The sequence below is a fragment of the Haliotis rubra genome, unplaced genomic scaffold (genome assembly GCF_003918875.1).
Source record: "Haliotis rubra isolate DU_JTF1 unplaced genomic scaffold, ASM391887v1 Scf25, whole genome shotgun sequence".
NCBI classification, from domain to species: Eukaryota; Metazoa; Mollusca; class Gastropoda; order Lepetellida; family Haliotidae; genus Haliotis; species Haliotis rubra.
The window spans coordinates 3,806,962-3,833,232 of record NW_025766558.1 but is presented as its reverse complement, the minus strand read 5'-3'; the positions used below and the strand labels follow the sequence as shown (position 1 = coordinate 3,833,232).

At 39.9% G+C, this 26,271-nt stretch overlaps 1 long non-coding RNA gene across 1 annotated transcript; it reads right to left on the bottom strand.

Moving 5' to 3' along the window:
- Positions 1–74: 74 nt before the first annotated feature.
- LOC124279455 lies at positions 75–24,476 on the bottom strand. Its single transcript, XR_006899378.1, has 3 exons — positions 24,403–24,476; positions 23,678–23,835; positions 75–128 (listed from the first exon to the last, which is right to left on the bottom strand). It is a non-coding gene; the product is annotated as an uncharacterized LOC124279455 (long non-coding RNA).
- Between the last annotated feature and the right edge of the window lie 1,795 nt (positions 24,477–26,271).

The following is a 26,271-nucleotide window of genomic DNA, read 5'->3' as shown; positions in this document are numbered from 1 at the left end:
AAATGGTGCCAGTGAGTGTGGGGCTTGTCCAGTGCCAAATGTCAAAATTGATGTTGATAACGTAAATAACTTTTACCCATGCTCTTAGTCGTAGTTCAAGTGGTGTGAGCTCGACACTAAGTTTTTTCCTGAAATAGAAGATCGATTCTGTCATAATTTACGTTTTATATTGATATATTTATCATAATAAGGCATAGGTAAAAGAAAACGCAACCTTCTCATACATAGAAGTTGCAATTATGAAATGATGCATTGAGATTTCTTAATATACAAACCCAAGTAGTGAGTGAGTGAATTAAAATTTAACGTCACATCGGCAATATTTCAGCCATATCGTGACGAGAACAATTAATGTTATGCATAGTAAGCAATGGTAAACTATAAAAACCTGTCAACGAAGGACAGTAAAATAACTAGATTATCACAGATTCGAATTTAAAACTAGCAATCAAATCTAAAACAGTCTAACTATAGATGGCAATACAAGGTAAACACAGGCTATATATTGCCAACAACTGAAGATAGATCACCATACTAGGGACCATGGGGACTTACAGTACATTTGCTTCCTGCATGGACCCTAGCTGGATTTACACCATCCCCTCAGCTATTAGGAATGTTAAATAATCTAGCCATAAATCAAACGAACATATATTCTACGATTAAAATAGTAGTAGGTTTAAATTTACTATGAATGTTTTGGGACTTACGTACCCTCTCAGGAGGACAATAATTTTACGCTACTTCAAACCCCTTCGAGGGCACTGCCACTAACAATCTAAGTTACTAATCAAATCTACAAATAATTAAAATGCATATATGTACAGAACATATTATTCAAAATTCATTCATTAAATCAGTTTCTTTTAAAAAGCCAATAATTAAATGGAAAGTAACAGTGTTAAAAAGATCCTTAACTGTTTTCACATTGAAGTATTTATCCCTTATGATGGAGAATTCAGCACAGTCAAGCAGGACGTGCTTGACCGTGGTTCTCTCATCACAAGGGTTACAAACCTGAGGATCCTCACCTTTCAATAGGTATGCATGAGTGTATCTAGTGTGGCCAATACGACATCGTCGCATGATGGCCTCTTCAAATCTGGACTGACAACCCAAGTAAGTGTAACCGATATAGGGTTTTATTTCATGTAATTTATTGATACCTACTTCGGTGTCCCACTTCTGCATCAGATCACGGATGTAAGTTCTAATGCAAGCTTTGTAATCAGAGTAAGGAATAAGAAGTGGTTTCACAGATTTGTTGAGTGCTGCCTTGGCAACAAGATCGGCCATTGTATTCCCAGAAATGCCAACGTGGCTGGGTAACCAACAAAAGACGATGTCGCATTGGCCAAGCTCATTATACAATTCAATAATTTCTAATAAAAGTGGATGTTTACAAGAAAGATTTTTAACAGCCTGAAGACACGAAAGAGAATCGGAAATGATTATGTATTGTTGATATTTACGGTGTTTATTAATATATTTAAGAGCTGTCAATATGTCGTTAGCTTCTGCTGTGAAAATAGAGCTGTTATTTGGTAGTCGAGAAGATATTGTTCTGGATCCAATGACAGTGGCACATCCCACCGCGCCACCATTCTCAGACCCATCGGTAAATAAGGATTTGTATGTATTATATTTATCTTTTAACTGATTATATTCTTGTTTATATTGTAATTGATTAGTTTCAGATTTCATGAACTTTGTCAGAGTTAGGTCAACTTCAGGCCTCACCAGTTGCCAAGGAGGAGACGAAAAAAGACGGGAAGGAGTTATATTCTCCAGCTCTATGCCGGCAGCAGAAATGAATGGTTTATTTCTGTGCCCAAGCGGCGGAACAAGAGAAGGCTTTTTGTTGTATAAATCCTCATAAAGAGGATTGAAAACACAGCTAAATGCAGGATAAGAATCATTAGAATACAGAGTTTGTTACATACTGTAATGATAATTTGATACGACGTTGGTTAAGGGATTGCTCATCGGCCTCAACATAGAGACTGTCAACAGAAGTTCTTTAAGACCCAAGACAAAGTCTTAGGCCTTGGTGGTGGACAGAATTCAGTAGTTTTAGTTTGCTTTTGCAGGGTCAATCATATACAATGGCGCCATAATCAAGTTTAGATCGCACCAATGATCTGTATATGATCCTCATAAAGAGGATTGAAAACACAGTTAAATGCAGGATTAGACTCGTTAGAATATAGTTTGGTAATATATTGTAATGATAGTTTTATACGGCGTTGGGTAAGAGATGGTTCATCTGCCTCGACGTAGAGACTGTCAATAGGAGATGTTCTGAATGACCCAAGACAAAGTCTCAGACCTTGGTGGTGGACAGAATCTAATAGGTTTAGGTTGATTTTAGCCATAATCAAGCTTCGAGCGGACAAGTGATCTGTAAAGGTGTAGGAGCGTAGTTTGATCCCCTCCCCACCTTGAATTTCAATAATGGTAGGGAAGTGGTCACTCCCACATAGGTGATCATGGACCATCCATTCAAATTCATTATACAGGTTTGAGTCAGCGAGAGACGGATCCAGGGAAGAATAAGTTCCCGTAGCTGGATGAAGATAAGTGGCTGAATCATCATTCAAAATACATAAATTATTATCGGAAATGAATTCCTCAATACTTTTACCTTTAGTATTGGTATGGACACCACTCCAAAGCGGGTTGTGTCCGTTGAGATTGCCCATGATGAGACATGGCTTTGGCAGCTGATCATACAGATTTTGCAGATCCGACAGTCGGATATCAGAAGATGGAGGGACATATAAACTGCACAGCGTCAACGCAATGTGCATTATCAGACGAACAGCTACAGCTTGGAGATTGGTATTAAGAGGGACAGGGCTATGTATGATGCCCTGCTGTACCAAAACAGAAGCACCACCAGTTGCTTTATCTCCTGGCGGAGAGAAGCATTGATAATCACTGTATTGTCATAAATTGAATGAGTTTTTGCTTTAATAGAGTCTGGTAGAGAAGAACGCGCAAACGACATTAAATGTGTGTTTGTTTTTATGATTGCGCCATCTTTCTTGATGGTAAAACGCTTAAATGCGGTTACCGCCTGTTCTTTTAGCTCCGTAGCGATTTCTTCTTCAGACATGTCGGACAAACAGCGAGCCCTGTCCCGAACAATGCCTCGACAAGAGTTAAGTGTCCTGTGCACAGAAACAACAACCTCAATATTTACAAATGTTTTGATCGATAGCAAATTGCCAGACTGCTGTCTCCGTGCACACTCCACAAGAAGTGAACCACTACGGAGACGGGTGACGTTGTTAACTTGTCCGCAAATACCAGATACAGCGTTTGAGATTGCAAACGGGTTTAGTTTAATGGGTAGGAAATCTGCTGCCTCAATCACCAAAAATCGTGGCCAGGAATCATTGTTTGAAGAATCTTTTCCAGTTGAGAGATCTAAGTCCTCCAAACGTCTTTTCTTTTCATTGCGAATTGAACCAGCATGTGTAAGCTCCATGATGGAAGGAAATAATTCAGCACCCCTGCTCCCCACCCACCACGGAGCGTCAACAAGGACAGTGTCAAATAGCAACGGGTATCCAAGCTGCTAACATCAGGGATACAGGGGTGTTATACTCCAGAGAAAACAACACAAGTAGCTGCATTTATCTACCAATTCCATGCCCGACTGGTTCGGCCCAAGACAAAAAATTAGAGACATACATTTATTTATTTGGAGGTCATTATCACCAGATTGGCCCATGAGCCACCGCCTTCTGGCATAGGACTCTAGGCAAATGTAAATAATAATATAATTTTGAAATGCAACATTCAATATCAACATTATATAAATGTACATTCATATAAATTTGAATGCTGTCCATGCACAGGGCATGGCGTGACCAGCCGATTGATAGAACCGGGCCAGTTCTACCACGCGTCTAGGTGAAGTCAGGGGCGAAGTGGTGTGTTGGGCAAAGGAACACTGTTCCTGGAACCAGTGCCCTCAACCACCAGACTCCCTTCCTCCACCGACACAGGGGCGCAACCCACGGACCAAATATACCCCCGGGTCCACTATGGGGGGTTGAGGGGCGCTTAGCGTGACCCAGCACCCACCACGAGGAGGTGGCCCTTCATGGGTGCCCATTGAATAAATAAGAATCTGAAATGGACACATCTAAAGAAGAGTATGTGCCGGTTGCTGGATGCAGATAAGTGCTTGAGTCGTCATTAAATATACACAAGTCATTATTAGAGATAAAATCTTCAAGTATGTTACCTTTGGCGTTTGCGTGTGAACCTCCCCAGAGTGGGTTGTGGCCATTGAAGTCGCCCATGATAACACAGGGCTTCGGTAGTTGATCATAGAGAGACTGAAGATCAGCCTGTTGAAGTGCTGACGGAGGCGCGATATGTAGAGAACATAAAGTAAAAGCAACACCCAGAGTAAGCCGTATTGCTACAGTTTGAAGGTTAGTTTTGAGTGTAACAGGGCTGTGAATAATATCTTGTCGCACAGGGATAGAAGATCCTCCAGTGGCTCGATCACCCGGAGGAGAAAAACAATGATAGGCTTTACACTGACGTAAGGTAAAATTGTCTGTCTGTTTCAAGTATGTTTCCTGCAGACAAAATACTGATGGTGTTATATCCTGGACTGATAGCTGTATTTCATGGAAATTAGTTCGTAGTCCTCTACAGTTCCACTGCACGATTTGTTTAGAAAAAACTATCTTTTCGGTGGGTTAATAGGGGATCTACCCCTCACCTTTTTCGAGGGCGACAAGCTATGTTCCCTGGAATGGAAGTTTTCTGACACTTCCATGTCCTCAAGCGATCCATATTTATTGTACAATTTGACTGGATTATCTTAACACTTCGGGGGTCTGCCACTCTTTTTCGAAGATTCCGTTCTTGAGTTGGTTTTACTTTGAACATTATTCTTCGAGCTTGTTTTTGCTTGAGACTTTTGAGTTGACTGAGACAAAGATTGTTCTCCGGATACAGATGAAATCTGACTACAGGGCTGTGATGGACCTTTAGTCAGTGAGCGAGTGTTGATAGAAGATGTCGAGGTCTGAGTAGACTGTTCAGGTGCAACAAACTGAGCATTATTAGTGTTAACCCACGTCAAATCTGTTTGGCAATGTATCGACGAGGTGGTTACTTTTGACACGTTTTCAGAATGTGTTCTGATGACTGATGCATATGATTCAGTTGGAGTTGCAGATTCCACAAGTTTTTTGGCATCAGCAAAGCTGATGTTCTGGGTGAATTTAATTTTATTGATTGCCATTTGTTTCTTCCAGATTGGACAGTCTTTGGAGAAAGAAGAATGATTTCCTGAACAATTTGTACACTTGTTAAGGTCACTGGTGCAGTCTTCAGTGACATGAGTAGTCTCACTACATGTTATGGGCTTTGTACAAGTATTAACTCTGTGCCCATATTTTTGACATCTAAAACATCTCAAAGGATTTGGAATGTAGATTTCAACTGAAATATTGCAGTAACCTGCTTTGGCAGACTTCGGAGGATTTGGAGATGAGAATGAGAACAGATAAGTATTTGTTTGGATTGATTCGTTGTTTCTGCGGGTTGTGAATCTTTTAACATATGTCACACCCTGATCCTTCATCTCAGAAACAATATCTAGTTCTGACATATCAGCCAACAGTCGATCTCTGTCTCTGATTATGCCTTTACTGGTGTTCAGAGTTCTGTGGGCAGTGATAGAAACTGGAATTCCAACAAATAATTATGTTGACATCAGGTTAATTGCTTGCTGTTTTCTACCGCATTCAACCAGCAGAGAGCCTGAACGCAAGCCTTTAATGTTTTTAACCTCACCTGCAATGTCATGTACACCCTTGGAATTTGCAAAAGGGTTCAGTTTCAGTGGAGCTTTGTCTACAGTCTCGATAACCAGAAATCGTGGCCAATAGTCGATTGAGTTGGAGGGACGTTCGTCATCATCATCGTTGTCAAGTTGACGCTTGTTTCGTTTTAGGGGGGTTTTGTATTCCATAGTTAGTGTATAAGTTTCATCATCCGAGCTCCCCATCCACCACGGTGTATCACAAGGACAATGCTAAAAACAAGTGGATCTCCAACTTGCAGCACCAAGGATACTCGGATGATATACTCAAGCAGAAAAACTAAAAGATTAACTCTTCCACCAGATTGGCCCATGAGGCACCGCCTTCTGGGCATAAGACTCTAGGCAAATGAAATAGGTCATATGTCAAAATCAAGTAATGATTATAGACAAAAGGAGCCGAGACCTAAACTCAATAAAGACAGTTCAAAATAGAATATGTGCAAATACAAAGAATGCACAGGGCTCGACATGACCAGCTGATTGGTTGAACCGGGCCCATTCAACCACCCGTCTAGGTGAAGTCAGGGCGAAAGTGGTGTGCTGGGCAAAGGAACACTGTTCCTGGAACCAGTGCCCTCAACCACCAGACTCCCTTCCTCCACCGACACAGGAGCGCAACCCACGGCAAACAGGTTGGTGAACCAAATATACCCCCGGGTCCACAACGGGGGGTCGAAGAGCTCTTAGCGTTACCCAGCACCCACCACGAGGAGGTGGCTTTCATGGGTGCCCCACAAACCCAAGTACACTATACTGGAAGAATAGTTTGAGGTACGAGAAACGGTTGAGGATTGTCTAAACACAGGCACCCTTGAAAATACTACACAACAAACCCTGACTTCACAATACTCAGCAACAGTGCGATGGTCACACAAGATTTTACAGAAGACCCCCTTCCTGAAATATAAGTGTTAATGCTTCACAAAATATTCATCCAACCTTTACTTCAAGATCTGTTGAATGGCTGTGTCTACGCCAACATATAGGCTTTCCATGGGAGGTTAGCATAAATTAGATCATTGCCAACGTGTCGTCAATGAAATATTGTTTCTGTAATAGCAGATAGATTCCGTTAGATATCACGTTTTACACTGATATGAATTACCTTTGAAAACACCATACAACAGGCACAGATTTCAATGTCACTACACCAATTGCGTTGACCGATATTCATACTGTTGATTACTGGATTGTCTGATCCAGACTCAACTATTTACTGACCACCACCACGAAGCTGGCTTGTTGCTGAGTGCGACGTTAATTTACAACCAAACCAAATAAGTGATACTGATAAATTATACCTTCACACATATGCCTAGCCATTCCTGATGTTTAGAATTATCATGATAATCCAGTTACATATAAAACCAATTTTCCAAGCTGTTTCAGTCATACATCTTGCACTTAAAAGTGTCTCCTGATGGACCAAAGAGGTGGTACCTAACAATGCTGCAGTAGTTTTCAAAATGGAGATTCTGCAACACTCCCTCCTATGGCATTATTTGATGTAAATATTGTTCCCACCAATGGTTGAAAAATCCGAAATACGGCGTCGACCATCATTCGATGTCGCCTCTATTTTATATTGGAGTCGCCCATTTCGAGAGAAGTCCAAGAACCTATATAGCTTCTATGTATTTGGACCACTGTCCAATATCCCTGGGCACCCGTGAAGAGCCACCGCCTCGTGGTAGGTGCTGGGTAACGCTAAGCGCTCTTCACACACACACGCACGCACGCACACACACACACACACACACACACACACACGTGGACCGGGGGTATATTTGGTCCACCAACCTGTTAGCCTTGGGTTCCGCCCCTGTGTCGGTGGAGGACGGGAGTCTGGTGGTTGAGGGCACTTGTTCCAGGAACAGTGTGTTCCTTTGCCCAACACACCACTTCGCCCCTTACATCACCTAGACGGGTGGTTGAATGGGCCCTGTTCAACCAATCGCTGATCATGCCAAGCCCTGTGCATTACTTGTATCTGCACAAATTGAATTATGAACAATATTTTGGACTTTAGGTCTTGGTTCTTTTTGTTTATATATTATCATTAGCTTTTATAATATGTCCTGGTTATTCTGCCAAGAGTCTTGTGCCCAGAAGGCCGTGGCTCATGACTGACTGACTGAGTTTAGTTTTACGCCGCTTTTAGCAATATTCCAGCAATATCACGGCGGGGGACACCAAAAATGGGCTTAACACATTGTGCCCATGTGGGGAATCGAACTCGGGTCTTCTGCGTGACGAGCCAACGCTTTAACCACTTGACTACCCCACCGCCCCCCGTGGCTCATGAGGCAATCCGGTAGATTGATTAATTGATTAATCTTTCTGCTTGAGTATATCATCCCAGTATCCTTGGTGCTGCAAGTCGGAGATCCACTTGTATATAGCATTGTCTTTATGATACTCCGTGGTGGGTGGGGAGCTCGGATGATGAAACTCTACACCTCAACATGGAACTTGAAAGCCCCATAAAAAAAACCCGTCAACTTGATAATGATAAAATAACAACTGAAAGTTGTAGGCCATCCATACAGATACACTACTGGCCACGTTTTCTGGTAATTGAATCTCCAGAAAAACAACCCGTTTATTATCTCTAAAGCTATATATGGTATAGCAGGAGATGTAAAAAATATCAATAAAATGAGATCTAGATCGCTGCTCATACAATGTAGCAAACGGCAACAAGCAACCAACCTCCTTGCAACTGATACGTCAGCTGGATCTCCTGTTACAGTGTCTATACACGGGACTCTCAATTCAAGTAAAGGTATTGTTAGAGATGGGGATCATCTTTTAAAGGACATGACAGAACTTGACATCCTGCTAGAACTTAAAGATCAAGGTGTCATGTATGTGAGAACTCTGACGTAATACCAACGAATACTTACCTGTTCTCAATTGTATTTCCAACTGCACCAAAATCAATCAAAGCAGGGTATTGTAATCTGCAAGTTGACCTGTACATCCCAAATCCGTTGAGGTGCTTTAAATGTCACAAATTTGGTCACGGAATCAATTCTTACTTAAATCCTATAACCTGCGCTCATTGTGGAGAGCAATCACACGTGACAGAAGACTGTAAAAGCAACTATTAAAAATGTGTCAACTGTTCTGGCACTAATTCGTCATCAACAAAAGATTGCCCAGTATGGAAGAGGGAAATGGAGGTAAATAAATTAAAGCATACTCCAAACATTAGCTATGCTGATGCGAAGAAACTCGTACCATTCTTAAATCAAGGTGAATCGTATGCTTCAATTACCAAAAGAACATCTCCGACTACAGCCTCAGTTGAATGTCATACGGACTTAACATGGACAAAATCAACCTCTCCGGAACTTGTCCCGAAAGAAGACCTTGCATAACGAGGAGAATTTGCTACACAGACTGACTTGTTACCAGCTACACTGGTGTCCTCTCAATCTCGATCTGTGTCTTCTTCACAGAAGGGTTCGGCATACCCTAAGACACAATCAGATACAAGGAAAACTAACAGTGAAACTGCTCATGTAAAACATAAAACACGTTCGTGTTCCTCCAAAACTGTAAATGAAGCTCCAGTTAAACAAACTGTAAAAGGAAATCAAAAGTTAAACAGAATCAACCAAAGTGATAGACTTGCTAAGGGTTCAAAAGATGAGATCCAGCTTTATAATAAATTTGGATCCCTCGAAGATATGGATGTAACTTAACACATCCATCATGGGACGGGGCGTTTATCGCCTACAAAGCCGAGGCGTAGTAGGTCGCCAATAAATGCTCCCAAGTCATGAATCATTTGCAAAATATAATACAGTGGAATTGTAGAGGACATAGAAATAGTTTTAATGAAATCCAATTGTTGGTTCAGGATTTTAAATCGTTGTCACTCTGTTTACAAGAGACCTATCTTAAACACACTGATACATTTGATTTAAGGCAGTACACATGTCATCATTCATATTCTCCTCCGGGGCATAAAGCGACTGGAGGATCCACTATATTAGTAAGACAGAATATCATCCATAGTGGTGTTCAACTAAATATAATCTTCTAGCCATTGCTATTCGGCTTACTTTGCACAATACTTTTACTTTGTGTTCTTTGTACATTCCACCGTTATCTCCACTTTTAATAGAAATGCGACATCGTCTTCTGTTGGTTACCCAGGCACGTTGGCATTTCTGGGAATACAATGGCCGATCTTGTTGCCAAGGCAGCACTCAACAAATCTGTGACACCACTTCTTATTCCTTACTCTGATTACAAAGCTTGCATTAGAACTTACATCCGTGATCTGATGCAGAAGTGGGACACCGAAGTAGGTATCAATAAATTACATGAAATAAAACCAACTATCGGTTACACTTACTTGGGTTGTCAGTCCAGATTTGAAGAGGTCATCATACGACGATGTCGTATTGGCCACACAAAATATACTCATGAATACCTATTGAAAGGTGAGGATCCTCCATTTTGTATCCCTTGCAATTGTGATGAAAGAATCACGGTCGAGCATGTCTTACTTGACTGTGTTGGGTATTCCATCACAAGGGATAAATCACGAACTATGAAGGATATTTTTAATAGTATCAGTTCACATTTAATTATTGCATTTTTAAAAGAATTAGATTTGTTAAATGATTTGTAAATACATAAATATTTTAAGATTGGAAGTTTGAATTAGTAACTAAGATTGTTACTGGCTGTATCCTCGAGGGGGGTCAAGTACTGTAAAATTATTGTCCTCCTGAGAGGGCATGTAAGTCCCAAAACATTCGAAGTAAATTAAAACGTTCCACTTTTTTAATCGTAGAATACCTGTTCTTTTAATGTATGGCTAGATTTGCTAAATTGCTAACGGCTGAAGGGATGGTGTAAATCCAGCTAGGGTCACGGAAGCAAATGTACTGTAAGTCCCCATGGTCCCTAGTATGGTAATCAACCTTCAGTTGTTGGCGATCTATAGCCGGTTTTTGTATTGTATTGTCGGCAATATAAAAGTAACATATTTTAGATTTATTGTCGGCAATATTTCAGCCTTATAGTGACGAGAAATGTTTTATATAAACAATAAATTAAAGTTGCTAAGTAATCAGTCATCGAAGGACTGCAAAATAACTAGAGTATCACAGATGGAGTCTAAAACTAGCATGAACATGTAAAACTATTTTATTTACGAAGACAATACAATATAAAAACGGGCTATAGATCGCCAACAACTGAAGGTAGATCACCATACTAGGAACCATGGGGACTTTTGCTACCTGCATGGACCCTAGTTGGATTTACACCATCCCTTCAGCCATTGGCGACAGAAGAGAAATCTAGCCATAAATTAAAAGCACACATATTCTACGATTAAAAACGTGGTAAGCCTAAATTTACTTTGAAAGTTTTTGGGACTTACGTACCCTCTCAGGAGGACAATAATTTTACGCTACTTCAACCCCCTTTGAGGATACAGCCACAAACAATCTAAGTTGAAAATCTGAACTACCAATTATGAAACCTCATCTATTTACAAAACATATATCAAAATTCATTTAACAAGTCTATCTCTTTTAAAAAATCAATGATTAAATGATAATTAACATTACTAAAAAGGTCCTTTACTGTTTTGACATTAAACTATCTATCCCTTATGATGGAGAATTCAACACAGTCAAGCAGGACATGCTTGACCGTGTTTCTCTCATCACAAGGGATACAAGACGGAGGATCCTCAGCTTTCAATAGGTACTCATGAGTATATCTGGTATGACCAATACGACATCGTCGCATGATGACCTCTTCAAATCTGGACTGACAACCCAAGTAAGTGTAGCCAATATAGTTTTTTTTTCATGTAATTTATTAACACCTACTTGAGTGTCTTACTTTTTCTGCATCAGATCACGGATGTAAGTTCTAATGCTGGCTTTGTAATCAGAGTATGGAATAAGAAGTGGTGTCACAGATTTGTTGAGTGCTGCCTTGGCAGCAAGATCAGCCAAAGTATTCCCAGAAATACCAACGTGCCTGGGTAACCAACAGAGGACGATGTCGTATTGGCAAGTAGCAAGATCATTATATAATTCTAAAATTTCTAATAAAAGTGGATGTTTGCAAGAAAGATTTTTAATAGCCTGAAGGCAAGAGAGAGAGTCGGAAAATATTATATATTGTTTATATTTAGGATGTTTATGAATACATTTAAGAGCTGTAAGTATTGCGCTTGCTTCTGCAGTGAAAATTGAACTGTCATTGGGTAATCTGGAAGATATAGTGCAAGCAATAAAGGCAAGGTCATTGAGGATTTTATGACCTTTCATGATGACCTTTGTGGAAGTGATCACTTCCCTACTGTCCTAAAAGCTATCAAACCGGGTGATGATCCAACTTCATCACGTTGGAATTTTCCAAAGGCCAACTGGTCCTTGTTTGAAACAATGTGTTTGGAAAAATTAATACCGGGCAAGTTTAAAAATGTATCAGATCCCATACATTTGTTCTCCACTCGGCTGAATAAAATTGCTGAACAAAAAATTCCTAAGACCTCTACGAGTCCTCATATTCGTAAACCATGGTTTAACAATGAATGCAAACAAGCCAGAAATGTAGGAAGAAGGTAGAAAAATATTTTCGCCGAAATCCTACAGCTCATAATTTGAATAATGCTAAAATTACAAATGTACAAATGCAAAGGCACGCCGGGCATATAAACAAAACAAGCGCCAATCTTGGAGAAACTATGTCTCCAAAATTAATTCACTCACACCAATGACTCAGTATCGATCTTCTTGATCTTGAAAAAAGCATGCGATGTCTCCATGAATTAATTCACGGCTTTTAACACACAGGCAATTTCAAGTTGAACCCTGTCAGCAATAATAATCAAGATCAGGGCGAGGAAGTGTCACACTGTTTAGCATTATAAATATCCAAAACTAAATTGAATTATTTGTGGATGATTTTAGTATTTCTTGTCATGGTTAAAATATGGTGTTTATAAATAAAATAAATAAATGGTGTCTTGAAAGGTTTTTAATTTTCCAAGTCAAAAACAAATTGACTACACTTTTGTAAAAAATATAAGCCGCATAACGACCCAGGACTTTCTTGAAATGGCCCTCCCATCAAAGTTGTCAAGGAGGCCAAGTTCTTGGGTCTATTTTTCGATTCTCATTTAACCTTCTTGCCACATATGAAATCCTGTAAAGCTAAATGCCTGAAGGCACTCGATTTGTTAAAGGTTGTTTCCAATTCTAAGTGGGGAGGGGATCAAACTACCCTCCTTCACTTATACAGATCATTGGTGCGATCTAAACTTGATTATGGCGCCATTGTATATGGTTGACCCTGCAAAAACAAACTAAAACTACTGAATTCTGTCCACCACCAAGGCCTAAGACTTTGTCTTGGGTCTTAAAGAACTTCTGTTGACAGTCTCTATGTTGAGGCCGATGAGCCAATCCCTTAACCAACGTCGTATCAAATTATCATTACAGTATGTAACAAACTCTATATTCTAATGATTCTTATCCTGCATTTAGCTGTGTTTTCAATCTTCTTTATGAGGATTTATACAACAAAATGTCTGCTCTTGTTCCACCTTTTGGGCAAAGAATTAACCCATTCATTTCTGCTGCCGGCATTGAGCTGCAAAATATATCTCCTTCCCGTTTTCTTTCTTCTCCTCCTTGGCAACTGGTGAGGCCTAAAGTTGACTTAACTCTGACAAAGTAAGAAATTGGAAACTAATGAATTACAATATAAATAAGAATATAATCAATTAAAAACGAAATATGATGCATACAAATCCTTATTTACAGATGGGTCCAAGGATGATGGCGCGGTGGCATGTGCCACTGTCATTCGATCCCGAACAATTTCTTCTCGACTACCAAATAACAGTTCAATTTTCACAGCAGAAGCTAACGCCATATTAACAGCTCTTAAATATACTAGCCACATAAAGAAACTCTGCAAACAGAAAATTCCTTCAGAATTGGAATACAACACGGAAAAGACGAAATGATGTCGACACTTTATAAGCTGAAGTATCGAGCCACAACAACATGTCAAAAGAACATGATAAATATCCGTAACGATGACGTCAGAAGTTCACAATTGTGTAGGGGGTCACACGTCGAAGTCAGTCAATAACGGGTATGACCATTATGCTCGTGAAGCACAGCAGTGCATCGACGACGCATAGATAAATGAACATTGAAGGCCTGGGGAATGGTTTGGGACGTGGTCACTGCCGTCTGGAACCTGAGTCTGAGATGAGTCACCCGAATCCATCTGTCCTGTCTTGGCATCGTTACTCGGGGACGCCAAGAACGTGGGTGGTCGGCGACGTCATTACTGTTTCCATAACGCCTGACAAATGCAGATATCGTGTTACGATGGCATTGGAAATGTGCTGCCACCTGCTCGACCCATTCCAATGGCTTCATAACGTTGAGCAGATGTTAATCTTGGCTTGATGTGCATGTGACTTTTCATGTTAATTTGTGAACGTTTGAATGAAGAAAGATCAAGCTTTCGACAGTGACAGCAATTTCACATGTTGTGTGCAGCTGCACAGGCCGCACGTGCAGTAACACATTACAAGTCCATAGTCTTTATGTGGCCAGTATATATTAATAAACACCGTAAATATAAACAATGCATAATCTTTTCCGATTCTCTTTCGTGTCTACAGGACTTTCGTGTCCTGCTTGACTGTGTTGAATTCTCCATCATGAGGGATAAATATTTCAATATCAAAACAGTAAAGGACCTTTTTAATAATGTTAATTATCACTTAATCACTGATTTGTTAAAAGAGAAAGATATCTTAAATGAATTTTGATGTATGTTTTGTAAATAGATAAAGTTTTATAATTGTTCAGATTTTCATCTTAGATTGTTTGTGGCTGTATCCTCAAATGGGGGTTGAAGTAGCGTAAATTTATTGTCCCCCCGAGAGGGTACGTAAGTCCCAAAAACTTTCCAAATCAATTTCGCTTAACCATACTTTTAATCGTAGTATTTTTGTTATCGTAAATTTCGGCTAAATCTTCCTACCATCGCCAGCGGCTGAAGGGATGGTGTAAATCCAACTAGGGTCCATGCAGGTAGCAAAAGTAATGTATGTCCCCATGGTTCCTAGTATGGTGATCTACCTTCAGTTGTTGGCGATCTATAGCCCGTGTTTTATATTATATTGTCTGCTTTAATTAAAATGTTTTAGTTTTCCATGCTAGTTTTATATTCGTATCTGTGATTCCCTAGTATTAATACTGTCCGTCGCCGACAGGTTTTATTCTTCAAAATGTTTTCATTTTGTATTGTATCAATTGTTTTCATCACGATATTGCTGAGATATTGCCGATGTGACGTTAAATATCAACTCACTCTCTCACTCACTCCTACAGAGGACGGACTTAACTGGGATGGCTTAGTTTAACCCACGCCTATCTACAACTTGACAAGGTTTGGAAATCTGAACAATTTGGCTGTGAACGTCTTTGGACACGACTGACTGAGTTTGGTTTTACGCCGCTTTTAGCAATATTCCAGCAACATCACGGCGGGGGACACCAGGAATGGGCTTCGCACATTGTGCCCATGTGGGGATTCGAACCCGACTTCGGCGTGCCAATGCTTTAACCATTAGGCTACCCCACCGCCCCCTTTGGACACGAAGGTAATTGAACAATTGTACACAGAATAAGCAACGCTCAGAAAGGCGTACGTAAGATCAATTTATTTATGACTGAAAAAATGGTCAATTTCATTATACACAGATTGAAAGTCTGAGCAGTCTTCCAGAATCTGTACTTGAAAACCGACATAGTGCTGCTCACTGACGTGTGCTAGATATTCAAAAAAAACGTGCTCGAAGCTATACGGCTGGGTTATGAGTCCGTCTTTACCCACGGGGGGATTTTAATGGATTTCCCCTGTTGTTCACGTCAATAGTATTACGTCGAACAAAGCCTACATACTCAAGCTGACCTGAAATACCCCAGAGATTGACAAGAGTCACACAACAATCATCTCCTCGTTCCCGAACGATTAATCGTTGACAGACTGGATGGCCGAATATCAGTGAAACTTGCAAGCGTGGAAAAACTCATAGCAAACTTGATGGATAACACTAAATACATCGTGCACTTTCGTAACCTGCAGCTGTACTTGTCGTTCGGTATGAAGCTAAAGTGAGTGAGTGAGTTAATATTTAACGTCACATCGGCAATATTTCAGCCATATTGTGACGACAAAAAGTTATTTACTAAGAATAAACATATGTGTACTAATTTATAAACCTGCCAGCGAAGGACAGTATAACGACTAGAATATCACAAGTGGATTAAAACTAGTTTGAGTTCAGTGTATAATGTTAAAGCATTTCAAAACATCACAATATAAAATCGGGCTATAGATCGCCAACAACTGAAGGTAGATCACCATACTAGGGATCATGGGGACTTACACTACTTTTGCTACCTGCATGAGCCCTAGCTGGATTTACACCATCCCCTCAGCAGCTGGCGATGGAAGGGAATTTAGCCATAATTTAAAATAACAAATATTCTACGCTTAAAAAGCATGGTTACACTAAATTGACTTTGAAAGTTTTGGGACTTACGTATCCTCTCAGGAGGACATGAAGCTAAAGAAAATACATAGAACTCTGAAGTTCGATCCTTGGATGGAACCTAACATGGACTGAACATGGATTTAAGAAAATGTGCCATCAGTGATTTTGAAAAGATTCTACTTAAGCTTATGAGTGAGTGAGTGATTTAAGATTTAACGTCACATTGGCAATATTTCAGCCATATCGTGACGAGAACATTTGATATTGAAAAAGAATATATATAGATATTATAAAAACCTGCCAACAAAGGACAGTAAAGCAACTAGAGTATCACAGATATATATGTAAAACTAGTAATTGAATCTAAAACGTATTAACTTTAGGGGACAACACAATATAAAAATGGGCTATAGATCGCCAACAACTGAAGGTAGAACACCATACTAGGAGCCATGGGGACTTACATTACTTTTGCTACCTGCATGGACCCTAGCTGGATTTACACCATCCCTTCAGCTGTTGGCGTTTATACCGAGAATTAGCCATACATTAAAATGACAAAAATACTACGATTAAAACACCTGGTATACTTAAATTTACTTGAAATGTTTTGGGACTTACGTACCGTCTCAGGAGGACATTAATTTTACAATACTTCAACCCCCTTTGAGGGTACAGCCACTAACAATCTAAGTTATTAATCAAATCTACCAATAATTAAAATACAGATATGTACACAGCATATTATTCAAAATTCATCCATTAAGTCAATTTCTTTTAAAAAAACAATAATTAAATGAGAATTAACAGTAATAAAAAGATCCTTAACAGTTTTAACATTGAAACAGGTATCCCTTATGACTTAAGCTCATGAACAACTCCGTATTTGACAAAATGATGGAGAAGTTAAGAAAGTGCGTGAAGTTAGCTAGATCTCATGAGGAAGAAAGCGAGCCTGGCCTTCAACAGAAGTAAAATATTCGACGATAACTTAGTAGCGCTGCACATGACCAAGAGTTGCCTCAAATTCAACAGACCAGTGCACGTCGATATAAGTAGGTTGAACAAAACATCGTTGTCACCGATGGATACAAAAAGATGGATTGCTGAGGATGGTGTGGCGACTCACGCGTATGGGCACAGTTGTATTAAAGGGAAATATAATAAAACACATAATGGATAAAAATTACTACAGCCCACGGGGATATTGGAAAGTGGTCCAAATACATAGAAGCTATACAGGTACTTAGACTCTCTCACGAAATGGGTTTATTAGAAATTATTGACTTCTATAATGAGCTTGCTACTGGCCAATGCGACATCGTCTTTTGTTGGTTACCCAGCCACGTTGGCATTTCTGGGAACACAATGGCCAATCTTGCTGCTAAGGGCAGCACTCAACAAATCTGTGACACCACTTCTGATCCCATACTCTGATTACAAAGCTGTTATTAGATCTTATATCCGTGGTCTGATGCAAAAGAAGTGGGGCCCTGAAGTAGGTATCAATAAATTACATGAAATAAAACCAACTATCGGTTACACCTACTTGGGTTGTCAGTCCAGATTTGAAGAGGTCATCATACGACGATGTCGTATTGGTCACACAAGATATACTCATGCATACATATTGAAAGGTGAGGATCCTCCGTTTTGTATCCCTTGTGATGAGAGAAACATGGTCAAGCATGTCGTGCTTGACTGTATTGAATTCTCCATCATAAGGGATAGATATTTTAATGTCAAAACAGTAAAGGACCTTTTTAGTAATGTTAATTATCATTTAATCATTGATTTTTTAAAAGAGATAGATCTGTTAAATGAATTTTTTTATATGTTTTGTAAATAGATAAGGTTTTATAATTGGTAGTTTAGATTATCAACTTGGATTGTTGTACCCTCAAAGGGGGTTGAAGTATTGTAAAATTATTTTTCTCCTAAGTAACAACACGTTTAGAGTAAATTTGGGCTTGCCACGTATTTAATCGTAGAATATGTGTGCTTTTAATTTATGGCTAGATTTCTCTTCTGTCGCCAATGGCTGAAGGGATGGTGTAAATCTAACTAGGGTCCATGCAGGTAGCAAAAGTAACGTAAGTCCCCATGGGCCCTGGTATGGTGATCTACCGTCAGTTGTTGGCGATCAATAGCCCATTTTTATATTGTATTGTTCAAATATATTTTCCTACTTTTTTACTTTAAGTAATTTTACTGTCCTTCGTTGACAGGGTTTTATATATTATATGTATTTATTATGAATTTCGAACTAGTCACGATATGGCTGAAATATTGCCGATGTGACTTTAAATCATAACTCACTCACGAAATGGGCGACAGATTTTAAGACTCCGATATATAATAGGGGGGACATCGAATGATGGTCGACGCCGTTTTTCGGATTTTCCAACCATCGGTGGGGACATTATTTACCAAACTGCGGTGGTAACCATATGGCCTCTTCCAAGTTCTGCCAAGTGTGGAAACGCGAATCCGAGATACTAAAGATCAAACACAAAGAAAATATCTCCTTTCACGAAGCAAAGAAGAGGGTTGCAAGTTTAACTGCAGCCCCTTCAACCATCACCTACTCTTCTGCTGTCTCCCGTCCTACCATCACTACTGCAACCATCTCATGTCAGACCGACCTGACAAGGGTCACGTCTTCTCAGCCAACTGAACTCAACACAACTCAGCCTATCTCAGCCACTCCATCTCCAACGCCAAAACTTCTGAATCACAAACACCAGAACAAATGCCAAAACCAGAAACAGAAACTGCGCGCAGAAAAAAGGGAAAGAAAGAGGCTAGAGAGACTAAAACAACTTGAACAACTGCCAAACACAAAACCAAAGGCCACCTCTCCTTCAGAGGTCCCCATCGAGGTCCATAACTCCTTTGGCCCTCTGGATATGGAGGTAACTCCAACTCCACCTGACACCAATAGGAGTTCATCTAACGCTTTCTCACGTTCACGTGACATGTCACCAGTGGAAGCACCATGAATCCACAAAACATGATCCAATGGAATTGCAGCGGACTTAAGAATAATTATAATGAATTACAGTTATTGATTCAAGACTTCAAACCATCCGCGTTTTGTCTTCAAGAAACCTACCTAAAAAATAATAAATTTGACATCCGTCGGTACAGTTCCTACAACTCCTTTTCTCCTCCCGGTGTAAAAGCTACAGGAGGCACTTCTATCCTGGTGAGGCAGGGCATCCTTCATAGCCCTGTTCCACTTAAAACCAACCTACAAACTGTTGCTGTCCGCATGACTCTGAACATAGGGTTTACACTATGTTCCCTCTATCTCCCTCCCACCTCAACTGTACGCCTATCAGATCTTCAGAACTTATATGATCAACTCCCGAAGCCCTGCATAATCATGGGCGACTTCAACGGCCATAACCCCCCTATGGGGGAGTACTGATACAAATAGTAAGGGAAAGGTACTTGAAGAGTTTCTCTCAAATAATGATGTATGCATCTTCAACGATGGATCAAACACCTACCTCCATCCTGCCACTGGATCATACTCTGCTCTCGATCTATCACTTACAGATTCTAATCTTTTAAATGAGTTCGAATGGTCGGTCCATGACGACCTTTGTGGAAGCGACCACTTCCCAACAATTCTTACTCCTATCAACCCCACGGATGAACTAAGGCCAATTGGCCTTTATTCCAAACCCTATGTTCAGAAAAACTTAAGCCGGACAACTTCAGGAATGTTCCTGACCCCATGGAACTATTTTCAGACGTCCTAAATGCCATCGGAGACAAAAGTATTCCTAAGTCCTCTGCAAACCCGCACATACGCAAACCATGGTTTGATACAAACTGCAAACAAGCTAGGAAAAATAGGAAGAAGGCGGAAAAATATTTCCGACAACATCCTACAGTGCATAACCTGAATGCTGTTAAAATGACAAATGCCAGGGCAAAACGTACCTTCAAACAAACTAAACGCCGGTCATGGAGGAAATATGTGTCAAAAATCAACTCCCGCACACCCATGTCCAAGGTGTGGAACATGATTCAAAAGATCAAGGGCAAAGGGTCAAAATCAGGAGTTCACCACCTGAAAGATGGTGACTCCCTTCTAACAAATAAATCTGAAATTGCAAACAAACTTGGCGAAACTTTGGCAAACCACTCCTCCTCATCAAATTATAACCCTCAGTTCCAGAAATATCAAACCCAACAAGAAAAGAAACCAGTCAATTTTAACTCTGATAATGGGGAGGATTACAATGAAACGTTTTCCCTCCATGAATTACGTACTGCCCTAGGACAGGCTCACGACACTGCGGCAGGAGCTGATGAAATCCATTATCAGCTTCTGAAACACCTCCCTGACACAGGCTTGGAAACACTCCTAAATATATTTGATGACATCTGGACATCCGGACACTTTCCCCCTTCGTGGCACAATGCCATTATCATCCCTATACCAAAACCCGGTCGCGATCATACTGATCCCTCAAACTACCGTCCTATATCACTAACTAGCTGCGTTTGCAAAACCATGGAGCGCATGGTCAACAATCGATTAATCTGGTACTTGGAGACCAATAACCTCCTCAGTGACCTCCAATGTGGTTTCCGAAAAAACCGAAGTACCATTGACCATCTGGTGCGTCTGGAATCATTCATCAAAAACTCCATTGTCAACAAACAACATGCAGAATCTATCTTTTTCGACTTAGAAAAAGCATATGATACAACGTGGAAACATGGTATCCTAAAAGATTTACACGAGTTTGGATTGAGGGGTAGACTACCTCAATTCATATCTCGGTTTTTAAATAACAGACAATTTCAAGTTCGGGTGGGTTCCACACTGTCTGACTATTTCCACCAAGATCAGGGCGTCCCCCAAGGCAGCATCCTTTCTGTCACACTTTTTAGCATAAAAATTTACAGCGTCACTAACGTTCTGAACAGTTGCGTTGATGGGTCCCTTTTCGTGGATGACTTCAATATTTCATGTTGTGGTAAGAACATGCAAGCAATAGAAAGGCAGCTACAACTCTGCCTTAACAAAATCCAAAAATGGGCCAATGAAAATGGTTTTAAGTTTTCAAAATCCAAAACAAATTGTATTCACTTTTGTCGTAAATACAAACCACACAAGGATCCAGACCTAACTTTAGATGGTACTCCCATCAAGGTAGTAGAAGAGGCCAAATTGCTTGGACTCATATTCGACCGCCACCTGACATTCTTACCACACATAAAAAAACAAAGTGCTTGAAGGCTCTACACTTGCTGAAAGTAGTTTCAAATACAGAATGGGGAGGGGATCAGACCACCCTTCTTCACTTGTACAGATCATTAGTTCGCAGTAAACTAGATTATGGCTCCATTGTCTACGGTGGAGCCTGCAAAAGCAATTTAGAAAAATTAGACTCTATCCACCACCAAGGGCTGAGGCTCTGCCTGGGAGCTTTTAGGACCTCTCCGGTAGACAGTATATATGCGGAGGCCAATGAACCTTCCCTTGAACAACGCCGCATTAAACTCTCACTGCAGTATATCACTAGCTACGTTCAAATGAGTCCAATCCAGCATACAATTGTGTTTTCAACCCGCTCTATGAAAACCTATTTCCTAAACTGCCAAGCCTGGTTCCACCACTTGGAATCAGGATCAAACCACACATATCTGCAGCTAAAATTGATCTCAACATCATTGCACCATACCGACTTCTGTCCTCACCACCATGGCAAATGGTGAAACCACAGGTCGATCTTACCCTCACCAAACTCAAAAAGTCTGAAACAAATCCCTTGGTGTTCCAACAGGAATACAACCAGCTACGTTCGAAGTATAACACTCACAGATCCATTTTCACAGACGGATCCAAGGACGATGGCCAAGTTGCCAGCGCTACAGTCATTGGAGCCAAGACTGTCTCCTCTAGGATCCCCGACAACAGTTCCATTTTCACCGCTGAAGCCAAAGCTATCTACTCAGCTTTGACCTACATTCAACAGCAAAATCATTCCAAAAACTTCATCGTATTTACAGATTCACTATCCTGCCTTCAAGCACTTCTAAACGTGACCCAAAGTCACCCAATCATCCTGGATATATTAGAACTGTACAACGACCTTTCTACTGGCCAATGTGACAGCATCCTCTGTTGGTTGCCGGGTCACGTCGGCATAGCAGGTAACACTAAGGCCGATGCTGCAGCTAAAGCAGCTCTTGAAAAGCCCCTTTCTCCACTGCTAATCCCGTACAGTGATTTCAAACCCACTATCAAAAGCTATACTCGGGACCTGATGCAAAAAAGGTGGGACACTCAAGTAGGAAGAAACAAACTCCATGAATTGAAGCCAACAATCGGTTATACCTACTTGGGTTGCCAGTCAAGACGTGATGAGGTAATTTTACGACGATGTCGTATTGGCCACAGTCGGTTTTACATATGATATCTGCTAATATGTCTCTCCTGCGATGAGGCTTTCAACTATTCTGCTTGACTGTGTGGACTAACTACAAGGGACTCGCATTTCACCTCTGAAAGATCTTTTCCAGCGTGATTCTGATACTGTGCTATGATATAATGTAACTGTGTAATGTCACTAACGAATTTACCTGCTTTTCAATTTAGTGCTATGACATTCTCTGTTCTAAAATGACAATGTAATGAATGTATGTCTTTGAAACGAAACCACTTTGAACTTACAATGTATATTAATGCAGACTTGTTCTCGTCACTATATGGCTGGAATAATGCCGATATGACGTAAAGCCCAACTCAACTCAACTCACATTATTTATGTCAAGTAATGCCATAAGAGGAAGTGATGCAGAATCTCCATTTTGTATACTAGTGCAGCTCTGTGGAATGACTTCCACTGTATGTCAGGAATAAACCATACTTCGGGTGTTTTTAAAGGAAGTTGGACTCGAGTGCTTTTGGACAGTGTGGTTCTCATGTTTCATTTCTTGCATCATTCGAGAGTTGGATCCTGCACTGATAAATATATTACTCACCAAAACGTGTATTCTCAGTAGTTTGCAAGGAGGAGGGTGTATATATATATATATATATATATATATATATATTTCAGGAGGTGGGTATGAAACTCAGTATCAGAATATCAATTATATAATGATAATCATAAGCATTACTCTGATATCGTCGCGAGGGCCTTATATCACAAAAACTATATCAAGAACATTATCCAACCCTTGCTACAATGCAGTGATCACACAAATGTACTCACGTGGCAACTATTGGTACTTTTGCGTAGTTCATCTCCAGTACGTAAGGAAAACGTGTTTTCATCAGCCATCCAGTGAGGGTTATTCCAGCAGATGCAACACCGATAGATACACCCAAAGAAGCTTCGACTTTTCCGGCAACAAATGGACCTATGCTTGTCTAATGTATAACAGAACAACAAAACATGTATCATTGTTATGTTCAATGTTTGTAGTAACATAATGTTGGTTCAGAGAACCACTATGTTATTTGTTGCACTTAATCCAACGAGGCAGCGAGACGGTTCATGGGAGCTCATGTCTGTGAGTACAAGGTATGAAGCCCATTTCCAGTCATTGTGTAATGTGTCTACCCATTTTGCTTATTGTTCAACTTGTCTTAATGTCATGCACTGAAAGTCTCCTGAGAATGAGTATGGCCATCTACCTTCATTTGCTGGGGATCTATAGCCCATTTTTATTTTGTATAGTTCTCTATAATAATATTTGTTTTATGTTTACCTGCTAGTTTTACATTCTCTGTGATACTCTAGTATTTTTACTATTCTTCGTGAACAGGTTTTTTAATTCATAAATTTATTGATGATAATTGATTGTTATCGTCACGATATGGCTGAAATATTGCCGATGTGACGATAAATATTAACACACTCGCTCTCCTAAGAATGGTAGTTTCCCCTTTTCACTACACAAAGTATCTTTACATGCGATTTGGTATTTTACTTACTGACACTGATGATTTCACAGTCTGTACATCCACAGAAAACTCTACTCCAAGTTCTGCTCCAGCATCGAAAGCTGCAAGGAAAACGGTTATGACCATTTCAAAAATATATCATCAAAACAGACACTTAAAGGAAGTGCATAATAACTCAGATAATAGAAGAATGTTATAATCAATTATTACTTCGCTTCCAGAATTCCTAAAAACTACATGCCCTATTCAGTCATTGTCATGTGAAAGCACCTTCGGTTGAATGACTTTGACCTCAGCCATGACCTATGAAAACATTGAAGCATAAGTGTTGCTACAATATTTCTATAATATTCTGTGAATACAGCCAGAATATACAATCTGGAAATACATGCATGTTAGTTTGTGAAAGATCTAGATATGAACATGACAAAAGTGTTGTTATGTATGAACACTATATTGAACATTCGGGTTTATTTTGGATACATAAATGTTCCAGTACATGTTTAACGATAAGGTGACGTTGGTTGTCATTTCAGGTACAAGAGAAGATGGCAAATATCCTAGCCCTTACAAAATTTGAAAGAAAACAATCATTTGAGAGTTACTTAAAGTCCAACTTTATGAGAGAATTTCTGTCTAATCTTTATGTCCGCATGCAAGAATAGTTATTGACCTATAAAAACAATAACGTGAACTTAGGGTTAATATCTTTGTACTTCTGTGTCAAGAATACACAGGAAAAAATACAAATTTTGAAAATCCCGATTAGCACAATGCAGCAGTTGACAACCTTGGTTTTGTTTACGGACGTTTCATGAAATAGTACAAAGTTTCAAAAGTATGAATCAAAATCAAACTTGGAAATGGAAACGGACAAAACATAAGATCCTAACAATCCAAGGAGCATGGGCACCATTTACCAACCCGGTCTTCGTGTGCGCACAGTTTCATGAAAGAATACCAATTAGTTTTACAGATAATGGTCTGAGAAACACATTACTATGGACAGAGTCATACGTATTGCCATGGAAACAGGAAACAAATTCATTTCTTTGAAATTCCTAAATAGCAAAAGGCGCCATTGGTTACTGCGTGTAGCAGGTTGGGATGGAAAGTCTTTGAAGTTTTCGAGCGGTGCCCGGAAACAAAATCCAACCCCCTCAATCTTGAAAGCAATCCAAATTGTTTCCAGGAAAATTAAACTGTCAAAAGTCTGCAAATAGCAGTAGTCACCACTTCGGGATCTGCTTTATATATTTGCCAGGTATTGTTGAAACATATTGAACGGTTTTTGAGTTGTGCTCCGGAAACAAAATGATTATGGACTGACCTCCAGACAGAGGAGCCGCTGTCTACACACACCCGCATTACACGCCTCGGGATAAGAATGGACATTTGGCACAGGTTGTCGGTGTTTCAGTTAAGCACTTTAGGAAAGTATGACAATCCGATCTTTACCTTATTTGGTGTTCAATTCAGGGTTGGTTTGATCCAGAACCCATGAGATGATTTATGTTGAGTATATTTTCTGTGATAAATACTCACGTCATTAAAATGATCAAAATACCCATGGAATGTTTCTGTTTGGACGTGATTGTTATAATAAACACTTAACATGCCTTTGTATGTGTTTATGATGGGATGCACTTAATTTCTTTGTTTGTTGAGGTTTCATTTTTTTGTTTTTGCTGTTTGTCCGTTTTTTGGCGAGCTTCTGGTTTCTTAGATATTTGCGTTCAGGTAATGGACATGGTTTATCTTATATTTCCATCTATTTCATATGGAGTGACCGTGACCTTTAATGTGACCCAGTCATATGTCCGAAATATTTATAAAGCCTATCATCAGAGAGGTGGTGGCCTTATATGCCTTGAACTTCTTTCATAAAAGTTTGGTTGA